The following is a 16746-nucleotide window of genomic DNA, read 5'->3' as shown; positions in this document are numbered from 1 at the left end:
ATGCTTTTGAACTGTGGTGTTGGAGAAGACTCTTGAGAGTCCCTTGGACTGCAAGGAGATCCAACCAGTCCATTCTGAAGGAGATCAGCCCTGGGATTTCTTTGGAAGGAATGATGCTAAAGCTGAAACTCCAGTACTTTGGCCACCTCATGTGAAGAGTTGACTCATTGGAAAAGACTCTGATGCTGGAAGGGATTGGGGGCAGGAGGAGAAGGGGACGACCGAGTATGAGATGGCTGGATGGCATCACTGACTCGATGAATGCGAGTCTGAGTGAACGCCGGGAGTTGGTGATGGACAGGGAGGCTTGGTGTGCTGCAATTCATGAGGTCGCAAAGAGTCGGACATGACTGAGCGACTGAACTGAACTGAACTTAACTGATAGTTTCCCTCCTTGTGCAAAAGCTTTTAAGTTTAGTTAGGTCCCATTTGTTTATTTTTGCTTTTATTTCCACCATTCTGGGAGGTGACTCATAGAGGATCCTGGTGTGATTTATGTCAGAATGTGTTTTGCCTGTGTTTTCCTCTAGGGTTTTTATAGTTTCTGGTCTTACATTTATATTTTTAATCCATTTTGAATATATTTATGTATGGTGTTAGAAAGTGTTCTAGTTTCATTCTTAAAGTAATGCTCAAAATTCTCCAAGCCAGGCTTCAGCAATACGTGAACCGTGAACTTCCTGATGTTAAAGCTGGTTTTAGAAAAGGCAGAGGAACCAGAGATCAAATTGCCAACATCCGCTGGATCATGGGAAAAGCAAGAGAGTTCCAGAAAAAAACATCTATTTCTGCTTTATTCACTACACCAAAGCCTTTGACTGTGTGGATCACAATAAACTGTGGAAAATTCTGAAAGAGATGGGAATACCAGACCACCTGACCTGCCTCTTGAGAAATCTGTATGCAGGTCAGGAAGCAACAGTTAGAACTGGACATGGAACAACAGACTGGTTCCAAATAGGAAAAGAAGTACGTCAAGGCTGTATATTGTCACCCTGCTTATTTAACTTCTATGCAGAGTACATCATGAGAAATGCTGGACTGGAGGAAACACAAGCTGGAATCAAGATTGCCAGGAGAAATATCAATAACCTCCAATATGCAGATGACACCACCCTTATGGCAGAAAGTGAAGAGGAGCTAAAAAGCCTCTTGATGAAAGTGAAAGAGGAGAGTGAAAAAGTTGGCTCAAAGTTCAACATTCAGAAAATGAAAATCATGGCATCCGGTCCCATCACTTCATGGGAAATAGATGGGGAAACAGTGGAAACAGTGTCAGACTTTATTTTTTTAGGGCTCCAAAATCACTGCAGATGGTCACTGCAGCCATGAAATTAAAAGACACTTGCTCCTTCGAAGAAAAGTTAGGACCAACCTAGATAGCATATTCAAAAGCAGAAACATTACTTTGCTGACTAAGGTCCATCTAGTCAAGGCTATGGTTTTTCCTGTGGTCATGTATAGATGTGAGAGTTGGACTATAAAGAAAGCTGAGCACTGAAAAATTGATGCTTTTGAACTGTGGTGTTGGAGAAGACTCTTGAGAGTCCCTTGGACTGCAAAGACATCCAACCAGTCCAAACAAAAGGAGATCAATCCTGGGAGTTCATTGGAAGGACTGATGCTGAAGCTGAAACTCCAATACTTTGGCCACCTGATGTGAAGAGCTGACTCACTGGAAAATACCCTGATGGTGGGAAAGATTGAGAGCAGGAGGAGAAGGGGACGACAGAGGACACGATGGCTGGATGGCATCACAGACTCAATGGACATGGGTTTGGGTGGACTCCAGAAGTTGGTGATGGACAGGAAGGCCTGGCGTGCTGAGGTTTATGGGGTTGCATTGAGTGGGACATGACTGAGTGACTGAACTAAACAGTCACCATCTACAGTGATTTTGAAGCCCAAGAAAATAAAGTCTCTCACTATTTGCATTGCTTCCCCATCTATTTGCCATGAAATGATGGGACCAGATGCCATGATCTTTGTTTTTTGAACGTTGAGTTTTAAACCAGAGCTTTTACTCTTCTTTCATCTTTATCAAGAGGCTCTTTAGTTCCTCTTCACTTTCTGCCATGAGGGTGATTTCATCTGCATACCTAGACTATTGATATTTCTACTGGCAATCTTGATTCCAGCCTGTGCATCATACAGCCCATTATTTTACATAATATATTCTGCATATAAGTTAAATAAGCAGGTGACTATATACAGCCTTGGTGTACTCCTTCCCAATTTTGAACCAGTCCCGTGTTCCATGTCCAGTTCTAACTGTTGCTTCTTGACCTGCATAGAGGTTTCTCCCAGGCAGGTAAGGTGGTCTGGTATTCCCATCTCTTGAAGAAAAAATTTTCACAATTTGTTGTGATGCACACATTCAAAGGCTTTAGCATAGTTAATGAAGCAGAAGTAGATGTTTTACTGGAATTCTCTTGTTTTTCTATGATCCAGCAGATATTGGCAATTTTTATCTCTGGTTCCTCTGTCTTTTCTAAATCCAGCTTGTGCATTTAGAAGTTCTTGCTTATTGCCCTGTTGAAGCCTAAGTTGGAGGATTTTGAGTTAGTGAGTATCATACTGTTTTGATTACTTTAGTTTCATAGTTTAGTTTGAAATCAGGGAGCATGATACCACCAACTTTCTTCCAATTACTTAAGATTGCTTTGGCTACTCGGGCTCTATACAAATGTTACAATTGTTTCTTCCAGTTTTGTGAAAAATGCCATTAGTTTTTTGAACAAAATTACATTGAGTCCATATATTGCTTTGAGTGGTGTGGATACTTTAACAATATTTACTCTTCTAATCCATGAGTATGGTATATCTTTCTATTTGTGCCATCTTAAATTTTTTTCATCAGTGTCTTAATTTTCAGAGTACTTTTTTTGCCTTCTTGAAGAATTGTGTTTCTTAAATTCTCTTTCTGGTAGTTTATTATTAGTGTATAGATATGCAATATATTTTTGTACACTAAATGTATATTCTGCAACTTCACTGAATTGATTTATTAGCTATATTAATTTTTGGTGAAGCTACTAGTATTTTTTCCTATGTATAGTTTTGTGTCATCTCTGCACTGTGCCAATTTTAGTTCTTAATTACCAATCAGAATGTCCTCTTTTTTAAAAATTTCTTGTCTAATTGCCATGGAGAGAACTTCAATACAATGTTGAATAAAAGTGGCAAAAGTAGGCATCGTTGTCTTGCCCTTGATCTTAGAGAAAAAGCTTTCAACTTTATACCATTTAATGTGATGTTAGTTGGGAATTTGGCATATTTGGTTTTTGTTATATTGAGGCTTTTATTATATTCATTTTGTTTCTTCTGTATCCACCTCATTGAGGGTTTTTATTGTAAATGGAGGTTGAATTTTGTTAGATAATTTTTCTACATCTGTTAAAATGATCATATCATATGATTTTATCCTCCATTTTGTTCATATGGTATATTATGTGGATTGATTTGCAAATATTGAACAATCCTTTTATTTCTGTAATAAATCCCATTTGATCATGGGTCTTATCATATTGTTAAATTTAGTTTCCTAATATTTTGTTGAGAATTTTTTTGCATCTATATTCATCTGGGATATTGGACTGCAATTTCCTTTTCTTTTTAAGTATCTTTCTATAATTTTGTAATCAGGATAATATTGGCTTGAATGTGAACTTGGAGGCCTTACTTCCTCTTAATTTTTTGAAATAGCTTGAGAAGGAGAGGTATTTTCATAAGATTTTTTTGTAAACATGTGGTAGAATTCACCTATGAGGCTATTTGGTTCTATACTTTTATTTGTTGGGACTTTTTAGATTATTGATTCAATTTCACTACTAGTGTATTTTATCCTGTTCATATTATCTATTTCTCCCTGATTCAGTCTTGAAATATTATACATTTCTAGAATATATCCATTTCTTCTAGATTGTTTTAATTTGTTGGTATGTAATTATTCATAGTATCTTCTTAGTATTCTTTGTATTTCTGTGTTTTCAGTTACAATTGCTCTTCTTTCATTTCTGATTTCACTTATTTGAGGCTTTTTCTCTGTTTTGTTTTTTTTTTTTTTTTAAGAGTGTGGCTAAAGCTTTACCAGTTATGTACATCTTTCCAAACAATCTGCTCTTCATTTCATTGATTTTTTTCTACTGTTATTTTAGTCTCTATTTCATTTATTTCCACTCTTATCTTTGTTATTTATTTCCTTCTACTAATTTTAGCTTTATTTGTTCTTATATTTCTAATTCCTTCAGGTATAAGGTTAGACTGTTTATCTGAAAAATTTTGTTTATTTGTTTTCTGAGGTAGGCTTGTATTCCTGTACTCTTCCCTTCTAAAACTGGTTTTGCTGCTTCACACAGATTTTGGAATGTTGTGTTTCTATTTTCATTTGCCTTCAGTTATATATTGATATCATTTTTTATTTCTTCAGTGACTCATTGGTTGTTTAGTATCATGTTGTTTATCCTCCTCATATTTGTAATTCCCCTCCCCCTAGTTTTCTTTTTTTTTTCCACGCATGAACAAAACTTTCATTTAGTCTCATATACTTGGGCAGGGGTGATTTCAGAGTTTAGAAATGCACCAGAATCATGAAATAATGATCTCTTCTTAGAGGGCTTAAAAACTCAAGAAACACTGCCATCTTTCAAAAGAGTTGTGGAAAATGATGAAAACCAAGTAACAAAGAAACTGCAATCAGAGAAAATAACATGAGAAAGCACCCAAGTGCATGATACATAGTCAGAGGGGAAAAAAAATGTACCCACCTAGAACCATAGCTATTATCAACACAGAAGCAGGCACTGTCCTACAAGGTTAATTTAGTTAAAAAGAAATAAGAGCAAGTATTAGAGAATAAATGTAAGCTAAGTCCCTATGCAGAAGGGTGGAAAAGAAGACAAAATGTGGGGAAATTCTGTGGTCAGAGCTCATTATAATTAGTTGGTCTGCAAAAAGATCCAAGAAAAATGCCCTAATTTTTGATGAGTTAGATATTGAACATTCAAAAAACAAACAAAAAGTACAGTTAGAAAATTATTTTAAATTTAATTTTTTAATACCTCTTTGACTAGTGTTTGGAGGATCATTATCTATAACTGATGTATTTTTCACCCTCTCATCTATTTGTCTGCAAACCACTGAAGTCTTAATTCCTCTGTTGAAAATGTTTCTCTTTGGTACATTATCAAAATGCACCCTATGCTGTAATCACACAGGACAATATTAGAAAGACTGAATATCTAAATGATTTGTGAAATATATTTTTTCCCTTCTGTTTTGAAGTTACTTCTAACAGTTTCTAAAGACCGTCACAGCTGCCTGAAGCATGTCGTCTTCATTCATAGAATCACCTAGATCACTGATAAGTGCTCCTGAACTTGTGCTCAGCTTTTCACATAGATGTGTAAGCTGTCCTGGTGGACCTTGTTGCTGCTGCTAATGCTGTTACTTTTCAAAGTAGGCTTCTCATCTCTTCCATAGCTATTCTAAAGTAAGATGTGAAACTGAGGTCTGTGGAATATCTTGACATAGTATTACTGGAAATACCTTGCATACTGTGCTGAATAGCCCTGTGGAGATCTTCTTTTTCACCTTCCATGTCAATTTCTTGGAGAGTTAGTGCCAGAGCCTTTTGCAAATCTGCTCATCTTTGTCTAACATTCAGTTCAGTTTGTTTCAGTCGCTGAGTCGTGTCTGACTCTTTGAGACCCCATGAATTGCAGCACGCCAGGCTTCCCTGTCCATCACCAACTCCCGGAGTTCACTCAGACTCACATCCATCGAGTCAGTGATGCCATCCAGCCATCTCATCCTCGGTCGTCCCCTTCTCCTCCTGCCCCCAATCCCTCCCAGCATCAGAGTCTTTTCCAATGAGTCAACTCTTCAAATGAGGTGGCTAAAGTACTGGAGTTCAGCTTTGGCATCATTCCTTCCAAAGAAATCCCAGGGCTGATCTTCTTCAGAATGGACTGGTTGGATCTCCTTGCATTCCAAGGGACTTTCAAGAGTCTTCTCCAACACCACAGTTCAAAAGCATCAAATCTTCAGTGCTCAGCCTTCTTCACAGTCCAACTCTCACATCCATACATGACTACTGGAAAAACCATAGCCTTGACTAGACCTGACCCATAATTTATTCTAAGACACGTTCTAGATCTGTTTTCTGTATTCTCTGTTCTTTGGGTTGTGCTAATTCTTCTCCAATAAGTTTTGGTTGATGCGTTTGTTGGACTCTGATCATCTGCAGGAGTTGGCCACAATCTGGCAGATCATCCTTAACAACAAATATAGAATAACCTTCCTGTTATAACTGAGCCAAGAAAAGTGAAAGAAGTGTGATCTTAGTTCTGGACCTGTCAAGAGAAACTTCAAGTTGAACCACTGTTTTCCTAATTTTCTAACTATAAATCAGTGTTCTTTATAATTGCATATAAATAATCTTTCATTTTTGGGATTGATCCAGAGCTTCTGACACTCTGGAGTGCTAAACAGGATTAGTTCTAAGCTCTGAACTTTCAAGGCATTGTTTATAACTTGAATAGAGAAAAAAGCCCTGTGGTCCATATTTCCAGAAGGCTGCTGCAAAAATGTGTGATAATCTTCACTAGCACTTCTTCTGCCATTTCTCATTGTCTCTTACTCATCTAGCTGGTATGCAACTGAAGATAATTCTCCAGGCCTGAAATATTCTTCTTGCAATAGGTTATTCAAACAAAGTTGAGCACAAAGTGAGCCTTCTTATTTTTGTGAAAGATGGACTCCATCTTTATTTGTCTCCAGTTTTCTTCTTGTACTGGATGTCTAATTTCATGTGATTGTGGTCAGAAAAGATCTTTGATATGACTTCAATCTTAAATTTATGAGATGCATTTTGTGGCCTAGCGTTTGATCCATCCTGCAGAATGTTTCATGTGTACTGAATGTGTATGCTGCTGCTCTTAGATGAAATATCCTATATCTATGGATTAAATCAATCTGCTTTTATGTGTCATTTAAGGCCAGTGTTCCTTGTTGATTTTGTTTCGATGATCTACTCATTGATGTAAGTAGGATGTTAAATTCCCCTGCTATTATTTTATTACTCTCAATTACTTCCTTTATGTCTGTTAATACTTGATGTACGTATTAGGAGCTCCTATGTTTAGTGCATAATTATTTACAATGTTATATCCAAAATTTCTTATTGTTTCCATCTCTTCCCTTTAAATATACATGTGTATTTAGTTCAGAACAGAGTCATTTGTAGAATGCATATATAGTTTTTATATTTTTAATCCATTCAGTCTTGTTATATCTTTTGATCAAAGCATTTAATTCATGAGCCTCCCAGGTTGTTCAACTGGTAAAGAAATCTGCCTGCTATGCAGGAGATCAGGTTCAATTCCTGGGTTGGGAAGTTCCCCTGGAGAAGGGGTAGCCTACCCATTCCAGCATTCTTGGGCTTCCCTGGTGGCTCAGATAGTAAAGAATCTCCTTGCAATGTAGGGGACCTGGATTGGGAAGATCCTCTGGAGGAGGGCAGGGCAATACACTCCAGTATTCTTGATTGGAGAATCCCACGGACAAAGGAACCTGGTGGGCTATTCAACCTTGCTTGAATAACCTGTTGCAAGAACACTTGTGTAGCCCAAAGAGTTGGACATGACTGAGTGACTAAACACACATACCTTTAAAGCTATTATTTTTGTGTGTGGACTTATTTTCACTTTAATTGTTTTCTGAATTTTGTAATTCTTCTCTGTTATTTTCTTCTCTTGTTCTATTCCCTGGTGATATGATGACTTTCTTAGTGTTGTATTTACATTTCTTTTTCTTTATCTGTTACACAAGCCAGGCTTCAGCAATACATGAACTGTGAACTTCCAGATATTGAAGCTGGTTTTAGAAAAGGCAGAAGAACCAGAGATCAAATTGCCCACATCTGCTGGATCATGGAAAAAGCAAAAGAGTTCCAGAAAAACATCTATTTCTGCTTTATTGACTATGCCAAAGCCTTTGACTGTGTGGATCACAATAAACTGTGGAAAATTCTGAAAGAGATGGGAATACCAGACCACCTGACATGCCTCTTGAGAAACCTGTATGCAGGTCAGGAGGCAACAGTTAGAACTGGACATGGAACAACAGACTGTTTCCAAATAAGAAAAGAAGTACATCAAGGCTGTATATTGTCACCCTGCTTATTTAACCTCTATGCAGAGTACATCATGAGAAATGCTGGACTGGAAGAAACACAAGCTGGAATCAAGACTGCCAGGAGAAATATCAATAACCTCAGATATGCAGATGACACCACCCTTTTGGCAGAAAGTGAAGAGGATCTAAAAAGCCTCTTGATGAAAGTGAAAGTGGAGAGTGAAAGTGGAGAGTGAAAAACTTGGCTTAAAGCTCACCATTCAGAAAACGAAGATCATGGCATCTGGTCCCATCTATTCATGGGAAATAGATGGGGGAACAGTGGAAAAAGTGTCAGAATTTATTTTGGGGGGCTCCAAAATCACTGCAGATGGTGACTGCAACCATGAAATTAAAAGACACTTACTCCTTGGAAGAAAAGTTATGGACAAACTAGATGGCATTTTGAAAAGCAGAGACTACTTTGCCAACAAAGGTCCGTCTAGTCAAGGCTATGGTTTTTCCAGTGGTCATGTATGGATGTGAGAGTTGGATGGTGAAGAAAGCTGAGTGCTGAAGTATTGATGCTTTTGAACTGTGGTGTTGGAGAAGACTCTTGAGAGTCCCTTGGACTGCAAGGAGATCCAACCAGTCCATTCTGAAGGTGATCAGCCCTGGGATTTCTTTGGAAGGAATGATGCTAATGCTGAAACTCCAGTACTTTGGCCACCTCATGTGAAGAGTTGACTCATTGGAAAAGACTCTGATGCTGGAAGGGATTGGGGGCAGGAGGAGAAGGGGACGACCGAGGATGAGATGGCTGGATGGCATCACTGATTCGACGGACGTGAGTCTGAGTGAACTCTGGGAGTTGGTGATGGACAGGGAGGCCTGGTGTGCTGTGGTTCATGGGGTCACAAGGAGTCCGACATGACTGAATGACTGAACTGAACTGAACTAAACTGAACTGAACTGAGTGTTGTATTTATATTTATTTTTCTTTATTTGTTACATTTGTTGTGGGTTTTCATTTTGTAGCTCCCATGAGGTTTTTGTGTAACAATCTATGTATAATAGTCTATTTTAACTTGATTACTGTTTAAGTCGGAGTGGATTCCAAAATCACTACATTTTTATGCCAACCTCATGTTTTTTTCCTCAATTAAGTTCAGTGAGATTTTTGTGACTATGACTTTGAACTCTTTATATATTAAATTGCTTATCTCCTTTTCATTTAGTTCTTTGTCTGAGTTTTTGTCTTGTTCTGTCTTGTTTGTTTGGAAGATGTTTGCCTCTTTATTTTGTCTCTCTATTTGTTTCTATGAATTAGGTATATTTGTTAAATAGTCATGAGGCTTGTTCTGTCATGACTGTTGTGGGTGCACTGGAAAGCAAAACTGGCTCCTGTACAATTGGCTGTGAGGCTCAAACATAAGTTTTTTTGGGCTTGCTGCTGTGTGGATCTGGCCTCCCAGAAGGTGAGCTGCTTAGGAGTGTTGGTGGCATGAGCAGGCAGTGGAGGATCAGAGGTGCTTTGGAGACGCCAGCCATTGGGTGGATGAATTGAGTGGGGCTTGTCCTCAAGGAAATGTCAGTGTGGTGTGTACAGTGTTAGTTAAGTTGATGGAAAGTGACATAAAAGTTGCCCATCAGACTGAGCTGACTAGATAGAAGGAGAATTTCAAAAAATGTACCTCTGAGCACTTCTATCCCTGGAGGAATTTCTATCCGATTCTGCCTCTATGGTACCCACCCTAAAATTAATCAGTGAGTCTTCTTCTCCTATGATCCAGGTGCTTTTCAAGCTGTTGTCTTTCTGCTAGGATTTGAAGCGAATTTCTGTGTGAGCCCTTTAAGAGAGGAGTCTTGGTTTCCCACAGCTGCTTTTCTAGAGGTAAATTCTGATAGTTTTCAAAGTCAAATATTACCGAGGAGGCCTATCTCCTCTTCTGGGGAGCCTGATTGGGACTTGGGCCCCTTCTTCCACATTTAGAATATTCCCCCAATTGTGAGTCACTGCTCTGGAGGTATGGGTTCTATTGCACCAGATCTCTGCCCCTCCTCCCCATCCCCATGTGGCCTTTTATTTACATGCTTAGTTGTAGAAAACCTGTTCTGCTGGTCTTTAGCTCCTTCTCAGAGGTGGCTGTTCTATATGTTCTAGTTTTGGTGTTCTAGTTTTGGGAAGGGGTGAGCTCAGAGTCTTCCCACTTTGCATGGGCTGATTACTCTAAAGATTGCTCTACAACATATAAAGTTCTTAAATTCTGAGTTTAATAAGGCAAAAGATTGGATACTCTTAGAGCTTAACTGGGGCAACTCTCTGCTTTTTCCTGGTAGGCCTGGAAGTCTGGTACTGACACTTATCCAGGATAAGAATGAGATGTGCTAGCTGGTGAATTATAATGTGCTGCTTAGAGTTTGAAATTTCCCTGGAGGCACTCAAGGTTAGTGTCTCTACATCTTTCAGAAATGTATTGATTGAGAGTGTACACCAGGTTATTCAGCCTGAATTTGCCGCAAGACCAGTGGGATATATAGATCTCACTCGGAACCTTTGCCTGGGGCTTCCTGAAGGCAAGTTTCTTCATGCATATTTTTATTCCTATTGTGAAGTTGAAGCTTGATTTTGGTGACCAACCACTCCAGGTGTCTGTACTCAGAATTTCCTAGAATGTGAACTTTTAAATGCTAATACTAGGAAAGTGCCAGGAATAGTAGGTTGATTAATGCAAGGTAAATTCTGTGCATCTGAGAAAGGACCCAGGAGTGAAGAGGATGTTTATAATTCTGTTAGGTACCCAATGCCTGACTGGGTAATTTTTCTCTGTATTCTTTATCTTTACTTAAACTTTACATGAATTCACCCTATGAAGCCTTGTGAGTCCTTGCAATGATCCTGCTCTATGAAATAGATGAAGCGTTAGAAGTTTTTAAAAGCAGTGCTCTGATTGGTAGACACTGATAAGAAATTTGGTTTTTAGACTGTGAAGGCTAATTAGACTATGAAGAAATATTATTTGCCATTTTCCAAGAACCCTGTGATAAAATTTGGGACAACACTATAGGTCTGTGACCTAAGAATTAAATCTGAGGGGCATGAACATGACTTGACGTGACAGTTTCCCCAGATACTCAGATCTGAAAGCTGATCATGGGACATACATTTATCCAAAGAAAATTTTCCATGGGTTAAAATAGGAAAGCTATTCAAGAAAAGAATAATATTTTTACCCTAGGCCCCCATTTCAGCTGCACACTTTACTTATAGTGTTATGACTATAATAATAGGATACTGGTTTTATCATCACATAGGATTTTAATATTACTTTATCAAAGTTCATTTTAATCTTTTTATTTTAGCCCTATGAGATAAATGAAAACATTTCCTCTATTTTGCAATGAGGAAATTGACTTACAGGGACACAGATGGGGCTATATTTCAAGATTCAATTGCTTACTGGTCTTTCCATAAGTCCATTGAGTCTTATGTGTAAGAGAATGGTTCCATGATATTGTCATATATCTTACTATGTGCTTTCAAGTCTTTGTCTCAAAGGATCTAGATACAAACTCTGTAACTTGGAATGAAAGGGAAGGAAGTAAATTAATATTCTTAGCTCCTCCACTATGTGTCAAGTCAATTTTTTTTGGTAAATTGATATTTTTAGCTCCTTTGCTATGTGTCAGGTTTATTTTTAAATTTAATTTTTAATTTTAATTTAATTTTTAAATTTTCTTGTATTTTCTTTCCTGAAAATAATTAATGGGCTTCCCTGGTGGCTCTGTGGTAAAGAATTCGCCTGCCAATGCAGGAGACATGGGTTTGATCTCTGGGTCAGGAAGATCCTCTGGAGAAGGAAATAGCAACCCACTCCAGTATTCTTGCCTGGGAAATTTCATGGATGGAGGAGCCTGGTAGGCTACTGTCCATGGGGTTGCAAAGAGTTGGACATGATTGAGTGACTGAGTATCTTACTTTAACATCAGAAATTTGATGTGAAAATGGAACGATCACCCAAATCTTATGTATCTAGATGCAAACTTGTTGGGAAGTAGTTTTCTTTCATGACATTTCTATTTTTGGGACAATGAGGCTTTATTTGTTCAAACTGTCTCCCTTTAATCCATAAATTAACTTCAACTTAGCAAATTCACTATGCATAAATTCTAAATACCAGTACATAAAATAATTTTCAAAACTTGAAAACACCCTCTTCTGTTCTTTAACTCTTTTCTTTCACAAGCTATATATTCAAATTCCTTTGACTGTGCCACATAGGACTCAGTTACAAGGCTATTTCCCATTGCAAAAAGCTCTCCTCTGGATCCAGTTCAGTGAGTCAATGTCCCTCCTGCTATAGGTCACACAATCCTGTGTGCAGTCTTCTTGACATGTTCTAGGATATAATGAGACAATCTGCTATCTGAACCTTCTTTGACTGAAGTTTGGAAAATTATCTAAACTGGACTGTCAAATACCAGATAAGTCAGTGTTTACAATCTTGTGATGTTGGTTGAAGTCAGGGACACCAATGCCAATTCAAAGTTTTATATAGATGGGTGTGTGTGTGTGTGTGTGTGTGTGTGTGTGTGTTGGAGAAGGCAATGGCACCCCACTCCAGTACTCCTGCCTGGAAAAATCCCATGGGTGGACGAGCCTGGTAGGCTGCATTCCATGGGATCGTTAAGAGTCAGGCACGCCCGAGTGACTTCACTTTCATGTTTCACTTTCCTGCGTCGGGGAAGGAAATGGAAACCCACTCCAGTGTTCTTGCCTGGAGAATCCAGGGATGGGGAAACCTCGTGGGCTGCCTTCTATGGGGTCGCACAGAGTTGGACACTACTGAAGTGACTTAGCAGCAGTTCAGTTCAGTTCAATTCAGTCGCTCAGTCGTGTCCGACTCTTTGCGATCCCATGAATCACAGCACGCCAGGCCTCCCTGTCCATCACCAACTCCCGGAGTTCACTCAGACTCGCGTCCATAGAGTCTGTGATGCCATCTAGCCATCTCATCCTGGGTCGTCCCCTTCTCCTCCTGCCCCCAGTCCCTCCCAGCATCAGAGTCTTTTCCAGTGAGTCAACTCTTCTCATGAGGTGGCCAAAGTACTGAAGTTTCAGCTTTACCATCATTCCTTCCAAAGAAATCCCAGGGTTGATCTTCAGAATGGACTGGTTGGATCTCCTTGCAGTCCAAGGGACTCTCAAGAGTCTTCTCCAACACCACAGTTCAAAAGCATGAATTCTTCGGTGCTCAGCCTTCTTCACAGTCCAACTCTCACATCCATACATGACCACAGGAAAAACCATAGCCTTGACTAGACGGACCTTAGTCGGCAAAGTAATATCTCTGCTTTTGAATATACTATCTAGGTTGGTCATAACTTTTCTTCCAAGGAATAAGCATCTTTTAATTTCATGGTTGCAGTCACCATCTGCAGTGATTTTGGAGCCCCCCAAAACAAAGTCTGACACTGTTTCCACTGTTTCCCCATCTATTTCCCATGAAGTGATGGGACCAGATGCCATGATCTTCGTTTTCTGAATGTTGAGCTTTAAGCCAACTTTTTCACTCTCCTCTTTCACTTTCATCAAGAGGCCTTGTAGTTCCTCTTCACTTTCTGCTCTAAGGGTGATAACCTTTGCATATCTGAGGTTATTGATATTTCTCCCAGCAATCTTGATTCCAGCTTGTGTTTCTTCCAGTCCAGCATTTCTCATGATGTACTCTGCATGTAAGTTAAATAAGCAGGGTGACAATATACAGCCTTGACGTACTCCTTTTCCTATTTGGAACCAGTCTGTTGTTCCATGTCCAGTTCTAACTGTTGCTTCCTGACCTGCATACAGATTTCTCAAGAGGCAGGTTAGATGGTCTGGTATTCACATCTCTTTCAGAATTTTCCACAGTTTATTGTGATCCACACAGTCAAAGGCTTTGGCATAGTCAATAAAGCAGAAATAGATGTTTCTCTGGAACTCTGTTGCTTTTTCGATGATCCAACGGATGTTGGCAATTTGATCTCTGGTTCCTCTGCCTTTTCTAAAACCAGCTTGAACATCAGTGAGTTCACGGTTCACGTATTGCTGAAGTCTAGGCTTGGAGAATTTTGAGCATTACTTTACTAGCATGTGAGATAGTAGCAGCACATATATGTGTGTGTGGGTATGTGTGTTTTGTGTGTGTGTGTGTGTGTAATTTTGTACGTTTCCTTAAGTGTGCTTCCCTTGTGGTTAAGCTGGTAAAGAATCTGCCTGCAATGTGGGAGACCTGGGTTCCATCCCTGGGTTGGGAAGATCCCTTGGAGGAGGGCAGGACAACCCATTCCAGTATTCTGGCCTGGAAAATTCCATGGGCTGTATAGTCCGTGGGGTCGCAAAGAGTAGGACACTACTGAACGACTTTCACTTTGTTTTCACTTTCCTTATGTGTTAGTTGTTCAGTCTTGTCTGATTCTTTGCAACTCCATGGACTTTGCAACCACAAGTCTCTTCTGTCCATGGAATTCTCCTGGCAAGAATGCTGGAGTGGGTTGCCATTTCCTTCTCTAGGGGATCTTCCCAACCCCACTAAGTCACATGTATAAACAGATATAGATGTAGTGATGGATGCATATAGATACAGAGATGATAGCTAGATGGCTAGATATTGTTGAACCAATCTGGGACATTATTTCACATCCATTTTCCATCTTGACTTTCCCTTTAGTCCTCTATCCGTGAAAGACCAAACTTCCAGGAGAAAATGATCTAAGCTTTATAAAAGAAGTTTTATAAAATGTGAAATTGTGGTAGTTCAATACGCCTTTTACTGACAAATTAAGAAAAGAATTTAAGAATTATAAAATCAATCAGAATTATAAAAGGGAAATGTCTTCATGAAATGTGTGCATTATACAACATTTAACACCGAATTCTGCTTTAGCGTAAAAGCACAGCCGAAATTAAAGGTCACAGTAAAAACCAGCTGGATTTATATAGTACACATATTGTGAATAAACTGTTCATAGTGTTTCACAATTATCTTTATGTACTCAAGGAGATGAAAATTTCTTTTCAGTCATTGTACTAAGAAAAATTGTAGCTTACTACATTTATATCTGTACATAATTAATTATACATAATTATGTCTATCTACTTATCTATTTATATATTTGCCTATCTTTTAACTGATGGTCATTGTGAATTATTTTTTTCCATTTTTATTTTTGGAAAGACCAGGGGCAAACCTGATATTGAGAATCATCAAATGTGTAATAGACATGTTCAATTTTATTCATGGCTTTATCCAATATCCACATTCTTATTTTCCTATTTTCATTTGACTAATGTTTCAACAAAGCTGAGTATTTCAAGAGCCATGTTGGCACAGAGCATTTCAATATTCCATCCAGTTCTTCTTTCTGTTCTGGGAGCTGCGCTCTTCCATCTTCTGCATTCTTCACTTCTAATTGATGGAGTCCACCACCATCAGAGAGCCATCCTTTGTCAACTGGTTCTGTTGATTCCCAAATACTCAGAATGTCAGTGTACCTGAAATCCCACACCTGCTGGGCTTCTTTCTCTTCTCCCCTCATTTCTTCAATACCTTTTGGGGATACGTCCTCAATAACTAGCTTGCCCTTGTGTCCTTAACTCAAGCTGTGCTTCTGGAGACATAAAACAAAGGTACTGTTTCCAATATTATATATGAATTATATTATATATAGTCTTTATGCCAAATATAACTGTTTCAGTTTATTTTTTAAATTTACTTATCTGAACTGGAGGATAATTGCTGCACAAAATCCCTTGATTTCTGCCATACAGCCACATGAATCGGCCATAGGCATACATATGTCCCCTGCCTCCAGTCCCCTGCTCTGTCCCATCCCTCTAAACTGTCACAGGGCCCTGGTTTGAGCAAATGGCCACTGGCTGTCTAGTTTACATATGGTAATGTATGTGTATCCATGCTGCTATCTTCATTCATCTCATCCTCTCCCTCCACCCTGTGTTCACAAGTCTGTTCTCTATGCCTTCATCTCCATTGCTACTCTGCAAATAGGTTCATCAGTATCGTCGTTCTAGATTCTATGTTTATGCATTAATATACAATATTTGTTTTTCTTATTCTGACCTACTATATTTTGTATAATAGGCTCCAGATTTGTCCACCTCATTAGAACTGACTCAAGTTCATTCCTTTTTAGAGCTGAATAATATTCCATTGTGTGTATCTACTTCAACTTCCTTCTCTCCAAAACATACAAGCAGCTCATGCAACTCAGTACCAGAAAAACAACCCAATCAAAAGTTGGGCCGAAGACCTAAGCAGACATTTCTCCAAAGAAGACATACAGATGGCTAATAAAAACATGAAAAAATTCTCAACATTGATCATTATTAGAAAAATGCAAACCAAAACTATGAGGTATCACCTTACACCAGTCAGAATGGCCATCATTAAAGTGTCTACAAACAATAAATGCTGGAAAGAGTGTGGAGAAAAGGGAATTCTCATGCACTATTGGTGGGAATGCAAATTAATACAGCCACTATGGAGAACAGTATGGAAATTCCTTCAAAACCTAATAATAAAACTACCATATGACCCAACAATCCCAGTACTGGAAATATACCCTGAGGAA

General features: G+C 38.8%; 1 pseudogene; it reads right to left on the bottom strand.

Moving 5' to 3' along the window:
• Positions 1 to 5240: 5240 nt before the first annotated feature.
• Positions 5241 to 6764, bottom strand: LOC128046852 (ataxin-3-like; annotated as a pseudogene).
• Positions 6765 to 16746: the final 9982 nt, after the last annotated feature.

The sequence above is a fragment of the Budorcas taxicolor genome, chromosome 4 (genome assembly GCF_023091745.1).
Source record: "Budorcas taxicolor isolate Tak-1 chromosome 4, Takin1.1, whole genome shotgun sequence".
NCBI classification, from domain to species: domain Eukaryota; kingdom Metazoa; phylum Chordata; class Mammalia; order Artiodactyla; family Bovidae; genus Budorcas; species Budorcas taxicolor.
This window is presented reverse-complemented; position numbering and strand designations above follow the sequence as displayed.